Source organism: Arachis duranensis, chromosome 4, assembly GCF_000817695.3.
Source record: "Arachis duranensis cultivar V14167 chromosome 4, aradu.V14167.gnm2.J7QH, whole genome shotgun sequence".
In the NCBI taxonomy this organism is placed as follows: Eukaryota; Viridiplantae; Streptophyta; class Magnoliopsida; order Fabales; family Fabaceae; genus Arachis; species Arachis duranensis.
This window is the reverse complement of record NC_029775.3, coordinates 77,837,971-77,852,828: the sequence shown is the minus strand read 5'-3', so window position 1 is coordinate 77,852,828 and position 14,858 is coordinate 77,837,971.

Here is a 14,858-nt window from a genome sequence, read left to right as displayed (position 1 = left end):
GTTGAGGGTGTAAAACTTCACCTTTTGAGGTGTTTGGTAATAATTTTATATGGTGTTTTATTTATATATATTTCATACTTGTAAATTGTAGTTTTGGCTTTATGTTGTTTGGTTAGGGAGAATGGCTTTGATTTGGTTTAGTGTGTATGAAAATGTGATTTTGAAAAATCTCTTATATGTTTAGATATTATTATTTGTTAGTTCAATTTATTTTGTTTTGTTGATTTTTTTTTTTAATTTTAGTCTACATTTGTGATTGAATAACTCAACTAAAGATTAAAAAATATATATACATTTTTGACAAAAGTACTACCCACAATTTTTTTAATAAAATAGCTCACATTAGTAAAAATCAGGAAATTCTTACTTACAATTTTTTGTTCCTAATGTCAGTTTCTATTTTATTCTTACTTATATTCTTTTTTTGCATCCCAAAAAAGTACGTACTCCTTGTACTTTTATATTGTGAAATTTGAGAATTTTTTATTTTTTTTATATTTTGAATTTCAAGTTTTATATTTTTTAATGAAATAAAATATTTTTTCCTTTAAAAAAAATATCACAATAAACATGGAACATAAAATTCATTATCAACGTAATTGTTCAATATTCTAATTATATAATATATTTTACTCAACCTCACTAATGCAATTGCACAAATACTACTGATTTTGTCTCATATAAAAGGTAAAGTAAAAGACAACATATACATAAAAATTCAAGAAGAGAGAAAGGGGAAGAAGGAGAAAAATATTATCATTAAACTATCTCTGAGGTTTATGGATCTGGGACTTTATTGTTTACTGTTCATTTTCTTAAATTCCGTACATATGAAACAATGCTTTAAATCTGGAAGTACAGACTATTTAATCTTATCACTTAAAAGGGCTGTAGCAGTAAGACCCTTGAGATTGGGCAGTAAGGCTAATTTGACGATCTCCTTGAAGGTGATAAGATCCGAACATAAAAATTCCTTGTGGCTATGGATTTAAGGGTTTATTATAAAAAAAAGTTAAAACCCCCATATTCAAAAATTTGAGTGATAGTTTAGTGATAATATATATATTCTTTCTGAACCAAAGGAGAGCAATGATATCAGAGTTTTGAAAATATGTCTAATCTCTTCTGTTCACTCTCCAAACGCCTCTCTATTAGAGGATCTTCTTCGTCTTCTTCCTCCACTTCTTCACCCCATTCTCCCTCCAATCTCCTTACTGAGAAAGTAATTCGACCTGAGGAACTTTCTCCCAAACACAATATCTTCGAAGAAGAAGTTTGCTTCGAAGATATCAATCAAGCCATAGATAATTGGAAAATTCCCAAGATCCCTTAAGATGAATTATATGTCACAGATGACAACAAAAGAAAATCAAACTATATTATCAAAATCGCTGAAAATAATATTCCTCTTGGACCAGACTCCAGTGAGGAATTCTATCTTTTAACCAAACAGTCTGTCAGAGAACATGCCCATCACTACAAATATCTTCACATAGGGTGTGTCCAAGTTTCTATAAAACCTCTCATCAGAGAAGGTTTGAATGCTTCCATCCTCATGTGTGTTAGAGATATTAGACACAATGATTTCCAAGACTTCTTAATCAGAACAGTTGAAATAAGTCTAGGACACGGTCCAGTTTACTTCAACTGTTTCCCAAATAAAACAGTCTGTTTGTTAGATATCAACATCCTTGACTCTCTTTTCCTAAACATCCGAATTCATGGTCTTAACATGAAGGAAGGATATATCCCAACCGCTTTAATCTATAGGATTCAATACAAGGTCATGAACACTTGTAATTCTAGAGTCCTTCTTAAATCTAGTGATCGTGAAATTGACCTTCCCCAATCATGGTCAATTGATCGAGCCATTCCAACGCAACCTAGACAAGCACCCCTCTTACGAGAAATAAAACAGGACGAGTCAGGAAGAGTAGAGATTTTCTTTGATAGACGAAACTCTTTTTCCTCTAGATCTGAAGTAGAAAAATCTAATGATTTTGCTTTAGCATAAAGATCTTTTCTATGACTTCTCAATCTCAGTTTTCAAAAATTTCAAGACCCGTAAATTCTGAAATTAATATTTCGGGATTACAAAATAATTCAAACATTTCTCAACCATTTTATCAAACTGATGATGATGTTGAATTACAATATTCTATTCAATCTCCAACATACTCTTCTATGAATGATGCCCATGAGTAGCACAGAATTTGTTATAAATAAAGAAGCTTTACGTAAAAACCTTTACTCTAAGGAGTATAATTTCCATAGAAAATGGTATTTATGTACGTATATAGCTGCTCAAATCACATCATTCAAAGAAAAGTACTACAATTTTCTCAATGATGTTAGAATGCATATTCCTTTCTTTGAATGGTTTCATGCTTATTCCATCAAACATAATATTGATTATCCTTTTAAAAACAAAAAGATTTTGCCCTCAGCAAATGTTATTTCAACTTGAAAAGTTAAAGATGGGAATTTAATCAGATCTGAGTTTCCTCCAAAAGGATCTTTTGTTATTTCAAATTCAGAAGGACATAACTCAGTTATGGCCTCTCCATTCAAAACCAAAAATGTAGATAAAACTGTTGCCCCAAAAGATATTAAAAACCTTATTGAGCAGTCAAATTACACCAACAGATTTTTACAATATTTGGGTGACAACCTTTCATCTTCAGGATCTCTTTTGTCTTCGAAAAATATCCCTGAAACCTCTATTTCTAAAACTATTGAAAAACTCCTTTTCAAACCTTTCAAAATGAGTAGCAAGGCTAAACAAAGTCTTAAAACCTCTATTTTAAAACAAGAATCTAGTGATTCAGAAGTCATACAAAAGATCGACCAACTTCTAAATTGTCTTACTACTATCCCTGAAACTCCTACAAACTCTGGTGAATCCACATCTCGTATTCAAACTCGCTCATCCAAAGCCATTAATGCCCTTGGCAAAGATTCCAATGAATCTTCCTCGGATCAAAGTGATAATTCTGACAAATCATCTCTTAAAGTCAGCCCAATTATGACCAATTCTATAACCAAGTGGAAGGGCCTAACCAAACCCTCTGCGTATGGTTATAATCGCATATCCGCACCGAATCTAGCTCTCGAAGAAAGAGAACTAGGTTTTGTCAGCTTCAATGCCAATAATGTCTATGAATGGAATATAGATGGAAAAACTGAATACAACATTATGAGTATGCTTCAGCATATGATAATGGTAGGCACAGCCTATCAAGCCGCTCATGAAACCTCTGAAGAAGCAATAGCCAATGTTATTGTTTCTGGATTTTCTGGTCAACTCAAAGGTTGGTGGGATAACTACCTTTCTGATGTCCAAAAACAGTCAATCTTTTCTGCCATAAAGGTTAATGATCAAAACAAACCCATCATTGGAGACAATGGGAAACCTACCCCCGATGCCATTAACACCTTAATTTTTACTATAGCAAGCCACTTCATAGGTGACCCATCTCTTTGGAAAGATCGTTCTGCTGAATTTAGATGGTATAAAGACACCTTTCTTACTAGGGTCTATACTAGAGAAGACAGACAGCAGCCTTTCTGGAAGGAAAAATTTCTAGCCGGACTTTCCAAATCCCTAGAGATAAAGTAACGGACAGAATTCGTAGCTTAATTCCAGACGGGATAATACCCTATGACGAGTTAAGTTGTGGCCAACTTATTTCCTTTATCCAAAAGGTTGCTCTAAAGATTTGTCAAGATGATAAAATCCAATGGCAACTTGCTCGTGAGAAAACATAGAATCGTATCGATCTGGGAACTTTCTGTGAACAATTTGGTCTTCCTGCTTGCCATCCAAGGAAATCTAAGAGGCCATCCAATCGAAAAGTTTTTAAACCTAACTCTGAAAAGGATTTTAGGAGATTTAGAAAAGGTTTTCAAAACCGTAAGAACGAGAAAAACTTTCAAAAGAACTTCCAACAGTATCCCCAGAAAAACTCCATTATTTGCTATACATGTAAAAAACCAGGACATGTTAGCAAATACTGTAGGTTAAAAGGAAAGATTAATAATCTGAACCTTGATCCTCAGGTTGAGGAACATATTGACAATCTTTTAATCGAAAGTTCAGATGATGATTCTGGACCAGAATCCTCGGATGATATCAATAATATCCAAGTTGATGATATTGAATCATCCTCAGATTTTGACGTCAAGCAAATTAATATTTTATCCAAAGATCAAGATCTCTTATTTGATGCTATAGAGGCTATCGGTGATCCAGAACAAAAGAAAGACTTTCTTTTGAAATTAAAAAAATCTTTACAAAAGGAAAAGAAGCCCAAAAACCTTGTTCTTAGTAACAAGTATGATGTCAAGCTTATGCACCACTATTTTGTGGTATATCTTGTGTTTAATTGAGTGGATTTTATTCATTATTCTCACACTTATTCATTGAATTTGCATGTTTTACATATTCCTTCCTGATTTTGTGCTATGATTGAAAACATGCTTCTTTGGCCTTAATTTTGCTAATTTTAATCCTCTCTTATTACCATTCGATGTCTTGATATGTGTGTTAAGTGATTTTAGGGTTCATAGGGCAGGAATAGCTTAGAAGGATAGAAAGGAAGCATGCAAAAGTGGAAGGAATACAAGAAATTGAAGGAATTGCTGAGTTGTCCAGCCTGACCTCTTTGTACTAAATCGATCATAACTTGAGCTACAGAGATCCAAATGAGGCGATTTCAGTTGTGTTGGAAAGCTTACATTCGGAGCTTCGAAATGATATATAATTTGCCATAGTGGCCATACAGCTAGACGACACGCACGCGTGCATCACGTGAACGCGTCGCATTTGCAAAAATTCAGCATACCAGAATTCGCCCCTAGCGATTTCTGGGCTGTTTCTGGCCCAGTTTCAAACCCGAAAAACATATATTAGATGCTGCAGAGTAGAGGAATCAGGGGAGACTTCTCATTCACACAATTTTAGGTTTCAGATGTAGTTTCTAGAGAGAGAGGCTCTCTCCTCTTTCTAGGATTTAGGATTCTTAGTTTTATGCTTTTGATTTGGATATTAAGAAGAGTTATCACCTCCATTGAAGTTTCCATTATTCTAGTTTGTTTTATTATTCCTTTACTCTTTATTGCCCATTAGCTCTGTTTGGATAAGTATGTTTATGATTTTGGGAATTATTAATGCAAAGAATTACTTTTACTTTTAATTAACTTTTTGTTCCTGTGTTATCAAATTTATCATGTCTTCTTCTTATATGTTTGTGAAAGTTATATTCATGTTAATGGAGTGGTTTTCTAACTTGATTGGGAGTTGGTTAAGAGGATAACCTTGAGTTAGAATACTCAAGTGTTAATCTTAACTGGAAGTTGTTGGCTGACTATCTAGTCTCTAACTCTAATCCTTCCTTAGGAGAGGATTAGGACTTGAGGATCTAGTTGGTTAGTTAGTTACTTGACCTTCCCTTATTAAGTAGGGGATGACCAAGTAGAACAGCAACATTTTATTATTACACTTGGAAAAATTCAATAAGGATAGAACTTCTAATTAATCTTCTCTCGGTCAAGGCTTTCATTTTAATTATATAAATTCTATCGTTAATTTTCATTACCTTGATTTACAATTATTTACTTTCTGTTCTTCAACTCTTAAAAATTCTTGGAAAACCCGTGATCAATAAAATAGAACTCTTTTGTCAACTCGTTGGGAGACGACCTGGGATTCATACTCCCAGTATTTTATTTCTAAATTTTGTGACAACTCTTTTAAATTGATAAGCGGAATTTTTATTGATTAAGAACTGTACTTGCAACGCTAATTTCTGAATTAAATTCTTAATCGGTAATTTTTCGTACGTTACAAACCCATTTTCAAAAAATTAGAAAACCAAGTTATTCGTCCTATAACCATTCAGGATCTTCATACTGAGGTCAACAACCTTAAAAAGGAGATCCGAGAGGTCAAAAGAAATCAAGACAATCATCAACTCATTCTCTCGCAATTAATGCAAAGGGAAGAGTCTGATGATGGAGAACTTGATTCTCTTATAAACCAACTTGAGTTTTCTGAAAAACAAGAAAATGAAATTTCTAACGACAATGATGGAAAAGAAATCTTGAGAATAATAAACATATTTTCTTTTATGAAATGTCGCGTTAATATCCGGATTGTCGTTAAAGATTTTGTTCTTGAAACCATAGCACTTTTTGACTCAGGTGCAGACTCAAATTGTATTAAAGAAGGTCTGATCCCCACAAAATATTTTGAAAAGACTACTAAATGTCTTCGCTCGATAACGGGTGAAAGACTAAAAATCAAATTAAATTAACCGATGCTTTTGTTGAAAAGGGTAATCTTAGGATTCCGACCAATTTCATCATAGCCAAGGATATAAAAAATGATGTAATTTTGGGGACACCTTTTATAATCCTTTTGTTTCCATACCTAGCAGATTTTCCTGGAATTACCTCTTTCGTGGGTGGACATGTGACTTTCTTTGAATTTCTAGACTCACCAACCCAGAAATCTCTAAACCAAATTGAATCCAAAACCAAACAGATTTGTTTTTTGAAAGAAGAAATCTCGTTTAAAACCCTTGAATCCCAACTTTTCCAACCAAGGATTCAAGATAAAATAAAAATCTTTCAAACCAAATTGAAAAGTCTATCTGTTTTGATTTACCCCATGCCTTCTGGAAAAGGAAAGAACACATTGTTGATCTTCCCTATGAAAAAAGTTTCAAAGAATCAAAAATTCCTACAAAAGCCTGCCCCATTCAAATGAATGAGCAGCTTTTGCAGCATTGTCAAAAGGAGATTAAAGATCTTTTGGATAAATAATTAATTCGTCCTAGCAAGAGTCCTTGGTCTTGCTCAGCTTTTTATGTCAATAAGCAAGCTGAGATAGAACGAGGAACCCCCAGGCTTGTCATTAATTACAAACCTTTGAATCAAGCTTTACAGTGGATTTGTTATCCTATCCCAAACAAAAAGGATTTGCTAAATAGATTAAACTCAGCAAATATCTTTTCAAAATTTGATATGAAATCCGATTTTTAGCAAATTCAAATTAAAGAATCTCACAGATACAAAACTGCTTTTACAATCCCATTTGGTCAATATGAATGGAATGTAATGCCGTTTAGTCTGAAGAATGCCCCATCTGAATTTCAAAAAATAATGAATGACATTTTTAACCCATATTCAAACTTTGCAATCGTTTACATAGATGATGTCTTAATCTTCTCTTAAACTTTGGGAGAACATTTCAAACATGTTAAAACATTTATGTACATCATTGGTGCACGAAATTGTGATCTGAATGGCGCCAACAACTTGGTACGCACAATTGTAATCTCAACTCTTTTTCACAACTTTGCACAACTAACCAGCAAGTGCACTGGGTCGTCCAAGTAATAAACCTTACGTGAGTAAGGGTCGATCCCACGGAGATTGTCGGCTTGAAGCAAGCTATGGTCATCTTGTAAATCTCAGTCAGGCGGATTTAAATGGTTATGGAGTTTTGATAATTAAAAGATAAATAAATATAAAATAAAGATAGAGATACTTATGTAATTCATTGGTGGGAATTTCAGATAAGCGTATGGAGATGTGTTATTCCTTCTGAATCTCTGCTTTCCTACTGCCTTCATCCAATCCTTCATACTCCTTTCTATGGCAAGCTGTATGTTGGGGGATCACCGTTGTCAATGGTTACCGTCTGTCCTCTCAGTGAAAATGGTCCAAATGCGCTGTCACTGCACGGCTAATCATCTGTCGGTTCTCACTCATGTTGGAATAGGATCCATTGATCCTTTTTGCGTTTGTTATTATGCCCAACACTTGCGAGTTTGAAGCTCGCCACAGTCATCCCATCCTAGATCCTACTCAGAATACCACAGACAAGGTTTAGACTTTCCGGATCTCAAGAATGCTGCCAATTGATTCTAGCTTATACAACGAAGACTCTGATCGTGAACCAGAAGGCTAAGAGATATGCATTCAAGCTCGTTTGCATGTAGAACGGGAGTGTTTGTCAGGCACGTGTTCATAGGTTGAGAATGATGATGAGCATCACATAATCATCACATTCATCATGTTCTTGTGTGCGAACAGATATCTTAGAATAGGAATAAGCATGAATTGAATAGAAAATAGTAGTACTTTGCATTAATACTCGAAGAACATCAGAGCTCCACACCTTAAGCTATGGTGTGTAGAAACTCCACCGTTGAAAATACATAAATGGCCGAATGGCCAGCCCCCAATGTCTAAGGACTAAACATCCACAGATCCCAGCATTCAAAGATATGAGTACAATAGTAAAAAGTTCTATTTATACTAAACTAGTAACTAGGGTTACAAAAATAAGTAAATGATGCAGAAATCCAATTCCGGGCCCACTTGGTGTGTGCTTGGGCTGAGCATTGAAGCTTTCACGTGTAGAGACTTCTCTTGGAGTTAAACGCCAGTTTGCAACCTATTTTGGGCGTTTAACTCTAACTTGTAACTTGTTTCTGACGTTTAATGCCAGAATAGAGCAGGAAGTTGGCGTTTAAATGCCAGTTTGCGTCGTCAAAACTCGCGCAAAGTATGGACTATTATATATTGATGAAAATCCCTGGATGTCTACTTTCCAACGCAATTAAAAGCGCACCATTTGGACTTCTGTAGCTCCAAAAAGCCCATTTCGAGTGCAGGGAGGTCAGAATCCAACAGCGTCAGCAGTACTTTTTCAGCCTCTGAATCAGATTTTTGCTCAGGTCCCTCAATTTCAGCCAGAAAATACTTGAAATCACAGAAAAATACACAAACTCATAGTAAAGTCTAGAAATATGAATTTTACATAAAACTAATAAAAATATACTAAGAAATAGCTAAATTATACTAAAAACTATATAAAAATAATGCCAAAAAGCGTATAAATTATTCGCTCATCAATCATCCAGAAAAACGGACTTTCTATTTCTAAATCAAAAATTATCTTTTTCTAAACAAAAATTCGTTTTCTTTGTCATATGATTTCCCAAGGAACAATAATTCCAATCGAAAGATCAATTTTGTTTGTAGAAAAGTTTCCAGACTATATCCTTGACAAACCTCAACTCCAGAGGTTCCTAGGATGTCTTAATTATGTCTCCGATTTCATCCCAAATATTAAAAATCTTATTAAGTCTCTCCATGATAGGCTTAAGAAAAATTCTCCACCATGAACGGACAAACATTCTGAGATCATCAGATTTCTTAAAACCAAAGTTCGCAATCTTCCTTGTTTGTACCTACTTGTTCCTCATGCATTCAAAATCATTGAAACAGATGCATCTGATTTAGCATATGGTGGTATCTTGAAACAAAAATTGTATGATAAAGAGTGTATCATTGCATTCACATCAAAGCATTGGAATAGTACTCAACAAGTCTATTCCACCATTAAAAAAGAAATTTTAGCCATAGTTTTGTGTATCACAAAATTCCAGTCTGATTTACTCAATCAAAAATTTTTAGTCCGAGTTGATTACAAATCGGCTAAAGAAGTTTTACAAAAAGATGTTAAAAACCTTGCATCAAAACAAATTTCTGCCAGATGGCAAGCCATCCTAAGCGTTTTTTATTTCGTTGCTGCCTATAGTGGTTTCTGCATTATCTCCCTTCTTCAGAAACCGCTACTGCCTACAACGTAAAATTTTTTAGAATTGACAACTTACTAGAATATTGTAATTATTAGTTATTAAAAATTAGTTAGCTAATTATTAGTCACAACTTTGGAAATTTAGTTATTCTCTCGTTTAAAATTGCTTTAGATTAGTGACAAAATGATGACAAATTATATTAGAGTGCTTAGCAAATTTACGTCAAACTTTCATGAATTTTTCATGGAGTTATATAGAAGTTAGTAATTAGTAGCAACATGAAATAAGGGTAGAATAAGACTAACGTTTTTTCTGACAAATTAGTAGCAAAATGAAATAAGCGAGAAAATTCTATCAAATGTTAAACGGTCGGTAATTCCTCACTAAATAAGCTTTTGATTAATGATTCAATTGCGACCAGTTACTTCTAAAATTTTCTCAATTAGCTTTGGATTTGTTATAACTCTCAACGGATTTCCAACAAGATTAACGAGTAAATTTGCTACAAATTAACTAGGATATAGCTTTTGCTTTGCGACAATATTGCAGTTGTCAAGTCACTCGCTAAATTAAACTTGCGACAAGTTAGCGACAAATGTATTTTGCTCGCTAATTAGTGGCTTGAAATCAGTGAACGAAGTGTGTCAGTTGTTAAACGGTCACAAATTTCTCACTACTTAGGTCCTAGGCGCTCAATATCCGTATTTTCACTTTAGCAACTAATTAGCAAGGAACACTTCCCTAGCTGAATGATTTATCTGTTGCGACAAGTTAGCGACGAATATTTTCTGTCGCTACCCTAATTTTGAATTTTACAATATTATGCGACAAATTAATGAGAAACTAGTTGCTTACTAAAAAATAAAAACTTTGGTGACAAATTAGTTAGGAAGTTGTCCATCGCAAAATGCATTTTAAGTCTTTATGACGGATTAGTTAGAAATATTGTTCCTCTCTAATTAGCCTTTTCATAGAAAGTTTATTTAGCAACGAACTTGTGTGTGAATTGTTTCTCGCTAATTGTATATCAACCACTTACGACGGAACAGTGACAATAATATCCCTTGCTACTTTACTTTTATTCGATTGAACCACTAAGTGACTAATCTGCTCGAATATTGTCACTCGCTAATTAATTTGTGACAAATTAGCGAGAAAATTTTTTCCACTCTTTTTTAGCTACAAAATTCAATTTGCGAGAAATAAACGTACTCGTGAATCTCTCGCTAATCAGTCGTTTTTCTCTAGTTCGGATAGTTTGTGACCGCTCATTATTTTTGTCGTTAGTGCGTCACTAATTCCTCGCAAGTTAGTGACGGATTAGTGACAAAAAATATTTCTCACAAAAATTTGTCGCTAATTTGTCAAATTCTTATAGTGGGATGACCCAATCAATCATGCCAAATTATAAATTAATTTGGGCTAGTAAACTTCTAGTTTACAATGACATGTGATTCATTTGCATTAATTTTAATATAATATAACCCAGATGAAAATGAGGGTAACTTTTCTAATACAACTTTTTTATTTGAATCATGAGTTGTGATTTACAAGTACTCATGATTTCCCTCATTCATTGTTTCAATATGATATCCATTTCGGCGAATATCTTTGAAACTCAGCAAATTCCTTAAAGACTCAGTAGACAATAGTGCATTATTTATTATGAATTTTATTCCTCCGAAAAATAAAATTATAGCTCTTCTTGAGCCTTCTACCACATTGCCTGAGCCAATAATAGTATTAACATATTCTTTTTTGGTACAAGATGAGTAAAATATATATTACTTTTGAGAATAGTATGCGAACTTGCACTATCCGCAAGGTAAACATCTTCATTATATATCCTTGTCATTTTTCTTCAAAGACAAATAATAATAATTAAATGAGTAAAGTCCATGCACAGTAAAATTGTGTTCTTGATAGGAATTATTTTTCTAAGAAACACTGTACATAAAAATAGTGTCATATACAAAAATTTTATTATTATTATTACTATTATTATTATTTTAAAACTTGACACATTTAATGAGTTTAAAATTCTTTGACATAAATATTAATATTTTATTAAACATTATTTATATACATCATACTTGAAATTCAAAATAAAACTTAACAAGAAATTTCTTATATTATTTATTTACATGAGTACTTAATAAACCCACATATTAAACTATTCCATTATTGATCAAATGACCAATATTTCCTTTAGAATCCTCAAAGAAATCAGGTACTTCATAATGAGTGGTGTAATTTTCAACATTCTTTGAAAGAAAATTCGTCTCCTTTCCTTTGTCATCCTTTTCCAATGATGCTTGACAAAGATCGACTAGGTGTTTTGGGGTACGACAGCTGCGCGATTAATGGCCCTTTCTACCACAACGGAAACATTTATTCTCTATTGATTTATTTAAGTTAAGTAAGATTAAGAAAAATGTGGGTGATGTAAACAGAAGTGATTACATAATGGGTTCAATGTGTGTGAAATTTTGCATGAAGAAAGATTTAGAATATTTGGAACAAGATCTAGAAAAGTATTATAAGAATCCTTGCAAAAGTCTAAAATCTTGAAACAGTTTGAATGACGAGAATTGTGAAAAAAAAGGGAAGAAAAAGAAAAAAACAGCGAAGGCTCTGAGTATCAATGTCTAGGACCATGAGATAAAAAGAACAAAAAGATCGTCCTATTTATGTGGTTATGGTGTTGTTGTGTCAAGGAGAGGTTTGGGTAAGTAAATCTGAGAGGTGCTTCATCACCTAGTACCTTGAGCCAACCGGTTTGAGAGTATCGATTGAAAATCTACACTAAAGAGTTGTCTTGGAATAAAACATTTAGAGTCCAAAGACTCTGAGCACTAATGTCTGGGATAGATGGGATAAAATGATCAAAAGATTTTTCTAGTTATGTACTTGTGATGTTGTGTCAAGGAGAGGCTTGGGTGGGTAAATCTAAAGGGTGCCTCATCACCTGATACCATGAGCCAACTAGTTTGGGAGTCTCGATTGAAAATCTACACTAAAGAGCTGCCTTGTGATGAGCCAAAAACTTGATATGCTCAAATATTGGCAAGTGCACCAAATTGCTCTAAGTAATATCATAGTGAGTGGATATCGTTCCCACGAGAATTAAAGGATTGAGTCAAGTAACTTCTAGTTAAATCTTCTAATTAGATAATCAAACCTTTGCAAGAAGAGTAATGTGAATTTTGAAATAATAGAGAACAGTGAAAGAGAATTTGTTTGGTGTGAATGAATGCATGCTTATGAATTTGAAGAAAGAAAACAGTGAATAAAGAATGTTAAAGATTTTGGAGATGTTTAACTTTTAAGAAAGGAGATCCTTATGTTTTGTCACTTTGATTCGTGTAAAAGTATTTTCACGACAAATCATGTATAATCAAATTTCAATTTCTTGACAATTTTTCATGTTTCTTAGTGGGGTTGGATGTGCTCTTAGACGCTGCCTTGGAGACAGTGGTAGATTTGGAAGATGCTTGTGGTTTGGCTATAAGGAGAGTCTTCCTAGTAGTGAAATTGGGGTGGGAGATACTTGGGTCCAGAATTAGAGTTAGAGATGATTTAGTGGGCTTAGAATTGGGGACAGGATCATTAGTTGAAGTGAGTGCCAAACTTGGGGATGTCTTGGTAGTAGCGTTTGCATTATTAATTTCAGTAGGGTTCAATTTTATGGAGGGATTAGTGATGTTTGGTACCTGTTTAGGACCTTCTTCTTCTTCATCATTCAAGTAGACCCCAGTCTCATTCCATTCAACCAAGTCTTTGTTCTTTTGAGGAGGATAATACATCTCCATGAATTCATTGTTGTTGTTAAGATTTCTCAGACTAACTTCTAGGATCTTCCCAGGAGCAAGTCACCATCAATTATGTATCTGGCTATTATACCCAAGCTTTTTCTGGTTGTTCTTTACATAAAACACGTCTAGAGTGTCCACATCAATTTTATCCAAACTAGAGGTCCTGTTATCTAGGGAATAAATCAATCTGCCATCTTTATTTTTCTAGGAACTTCTCCCATGATGTATCATCGTACTAATTAATTAATTAATTCGTATGCACTATCACAAAATAAACCATAAAGCATTAGAATAAAATTATGGATCATTCATTCCATAAGGAAGAAATCCAAATATCATGCATTATACACTTCATTGTAAATCATTACATAAATCAAAACACAAATCCAAAACTAGAATTTAACAATGCAAAGCCCTAACGCCATTAACATCTCTTGTTTCATTAAAAAAAACAGAGCATAAACCTCAAACTCCATCCCAACGTATAAGAAAATCAATGAAACCTTAGACATTAGAGTGGCAAAAAAATGGCTTATATATTTTGTGACACTAAAAACACTACCGTAAAGCACAATCGAACATGCATTACAACCAAAAAAAAAAAGTAAACCCCAACTTCGACACATACCTTAGCTGTGAAAGAGAAGGGAGCAAACTCATTACTTCCACATAGGTGTGATCGGACACTCCAACCTAGTAGTGTATTAGTTCCACCAAAATCAGAAACTAATGAAATCAACTTTCACTAGCGCCAATAATTGAAACGAAAAAGAAGAATAGTGAAAGTGGAAAAGACAAGGAATAATTTATATGACTTGCAAACTGTTTTATCTTTCTCATTCTCTAAAACGAGAGTATTTTTAGTTTATTTAAGTGTCAAAACGAAACAAAGTTCAACTAATGTCTAGCATGGCAAGTCCAAGTCAACTTTGGAAAAGGTTCAAAAGCAAAAATAGTGTCCAAAGCTAGATTTGGGATACTTTATAGTAAATTTTAAATTTAAAAGATTAAAACGATGAATACCGTGTATCTGAGAATTTACTATAGAGATTTAGTCAATTCATGATGTCCGTATATGTATGTTCATCGATATGTTGTCTTGTTGAGCAATTTTTTGTCGTCTACTATGATAACAACTTCTCGTCGTCAATGAATGATATTGTTATAAAACGTCAGAAGCATGGATCCAAAACTATCACGGAAGTATTCATTTGAGGAAATAAATCTTGAGATGGTAAAAGAAGATGAGCTCTATGAAAGGTATAAGAGCACAAAAATCAGAACATGTATGAATGCAAAGTAGAAGACCCGAATTATGATGAAAATCAGAAGCTGAATTTGAAAGTTGGTAAAAGCCTTGGCCTACGGTCTATACGGCGGTTATTAAAATTTGATGTGAAAAGGTCCACCACTACTAGTCTACTACTCT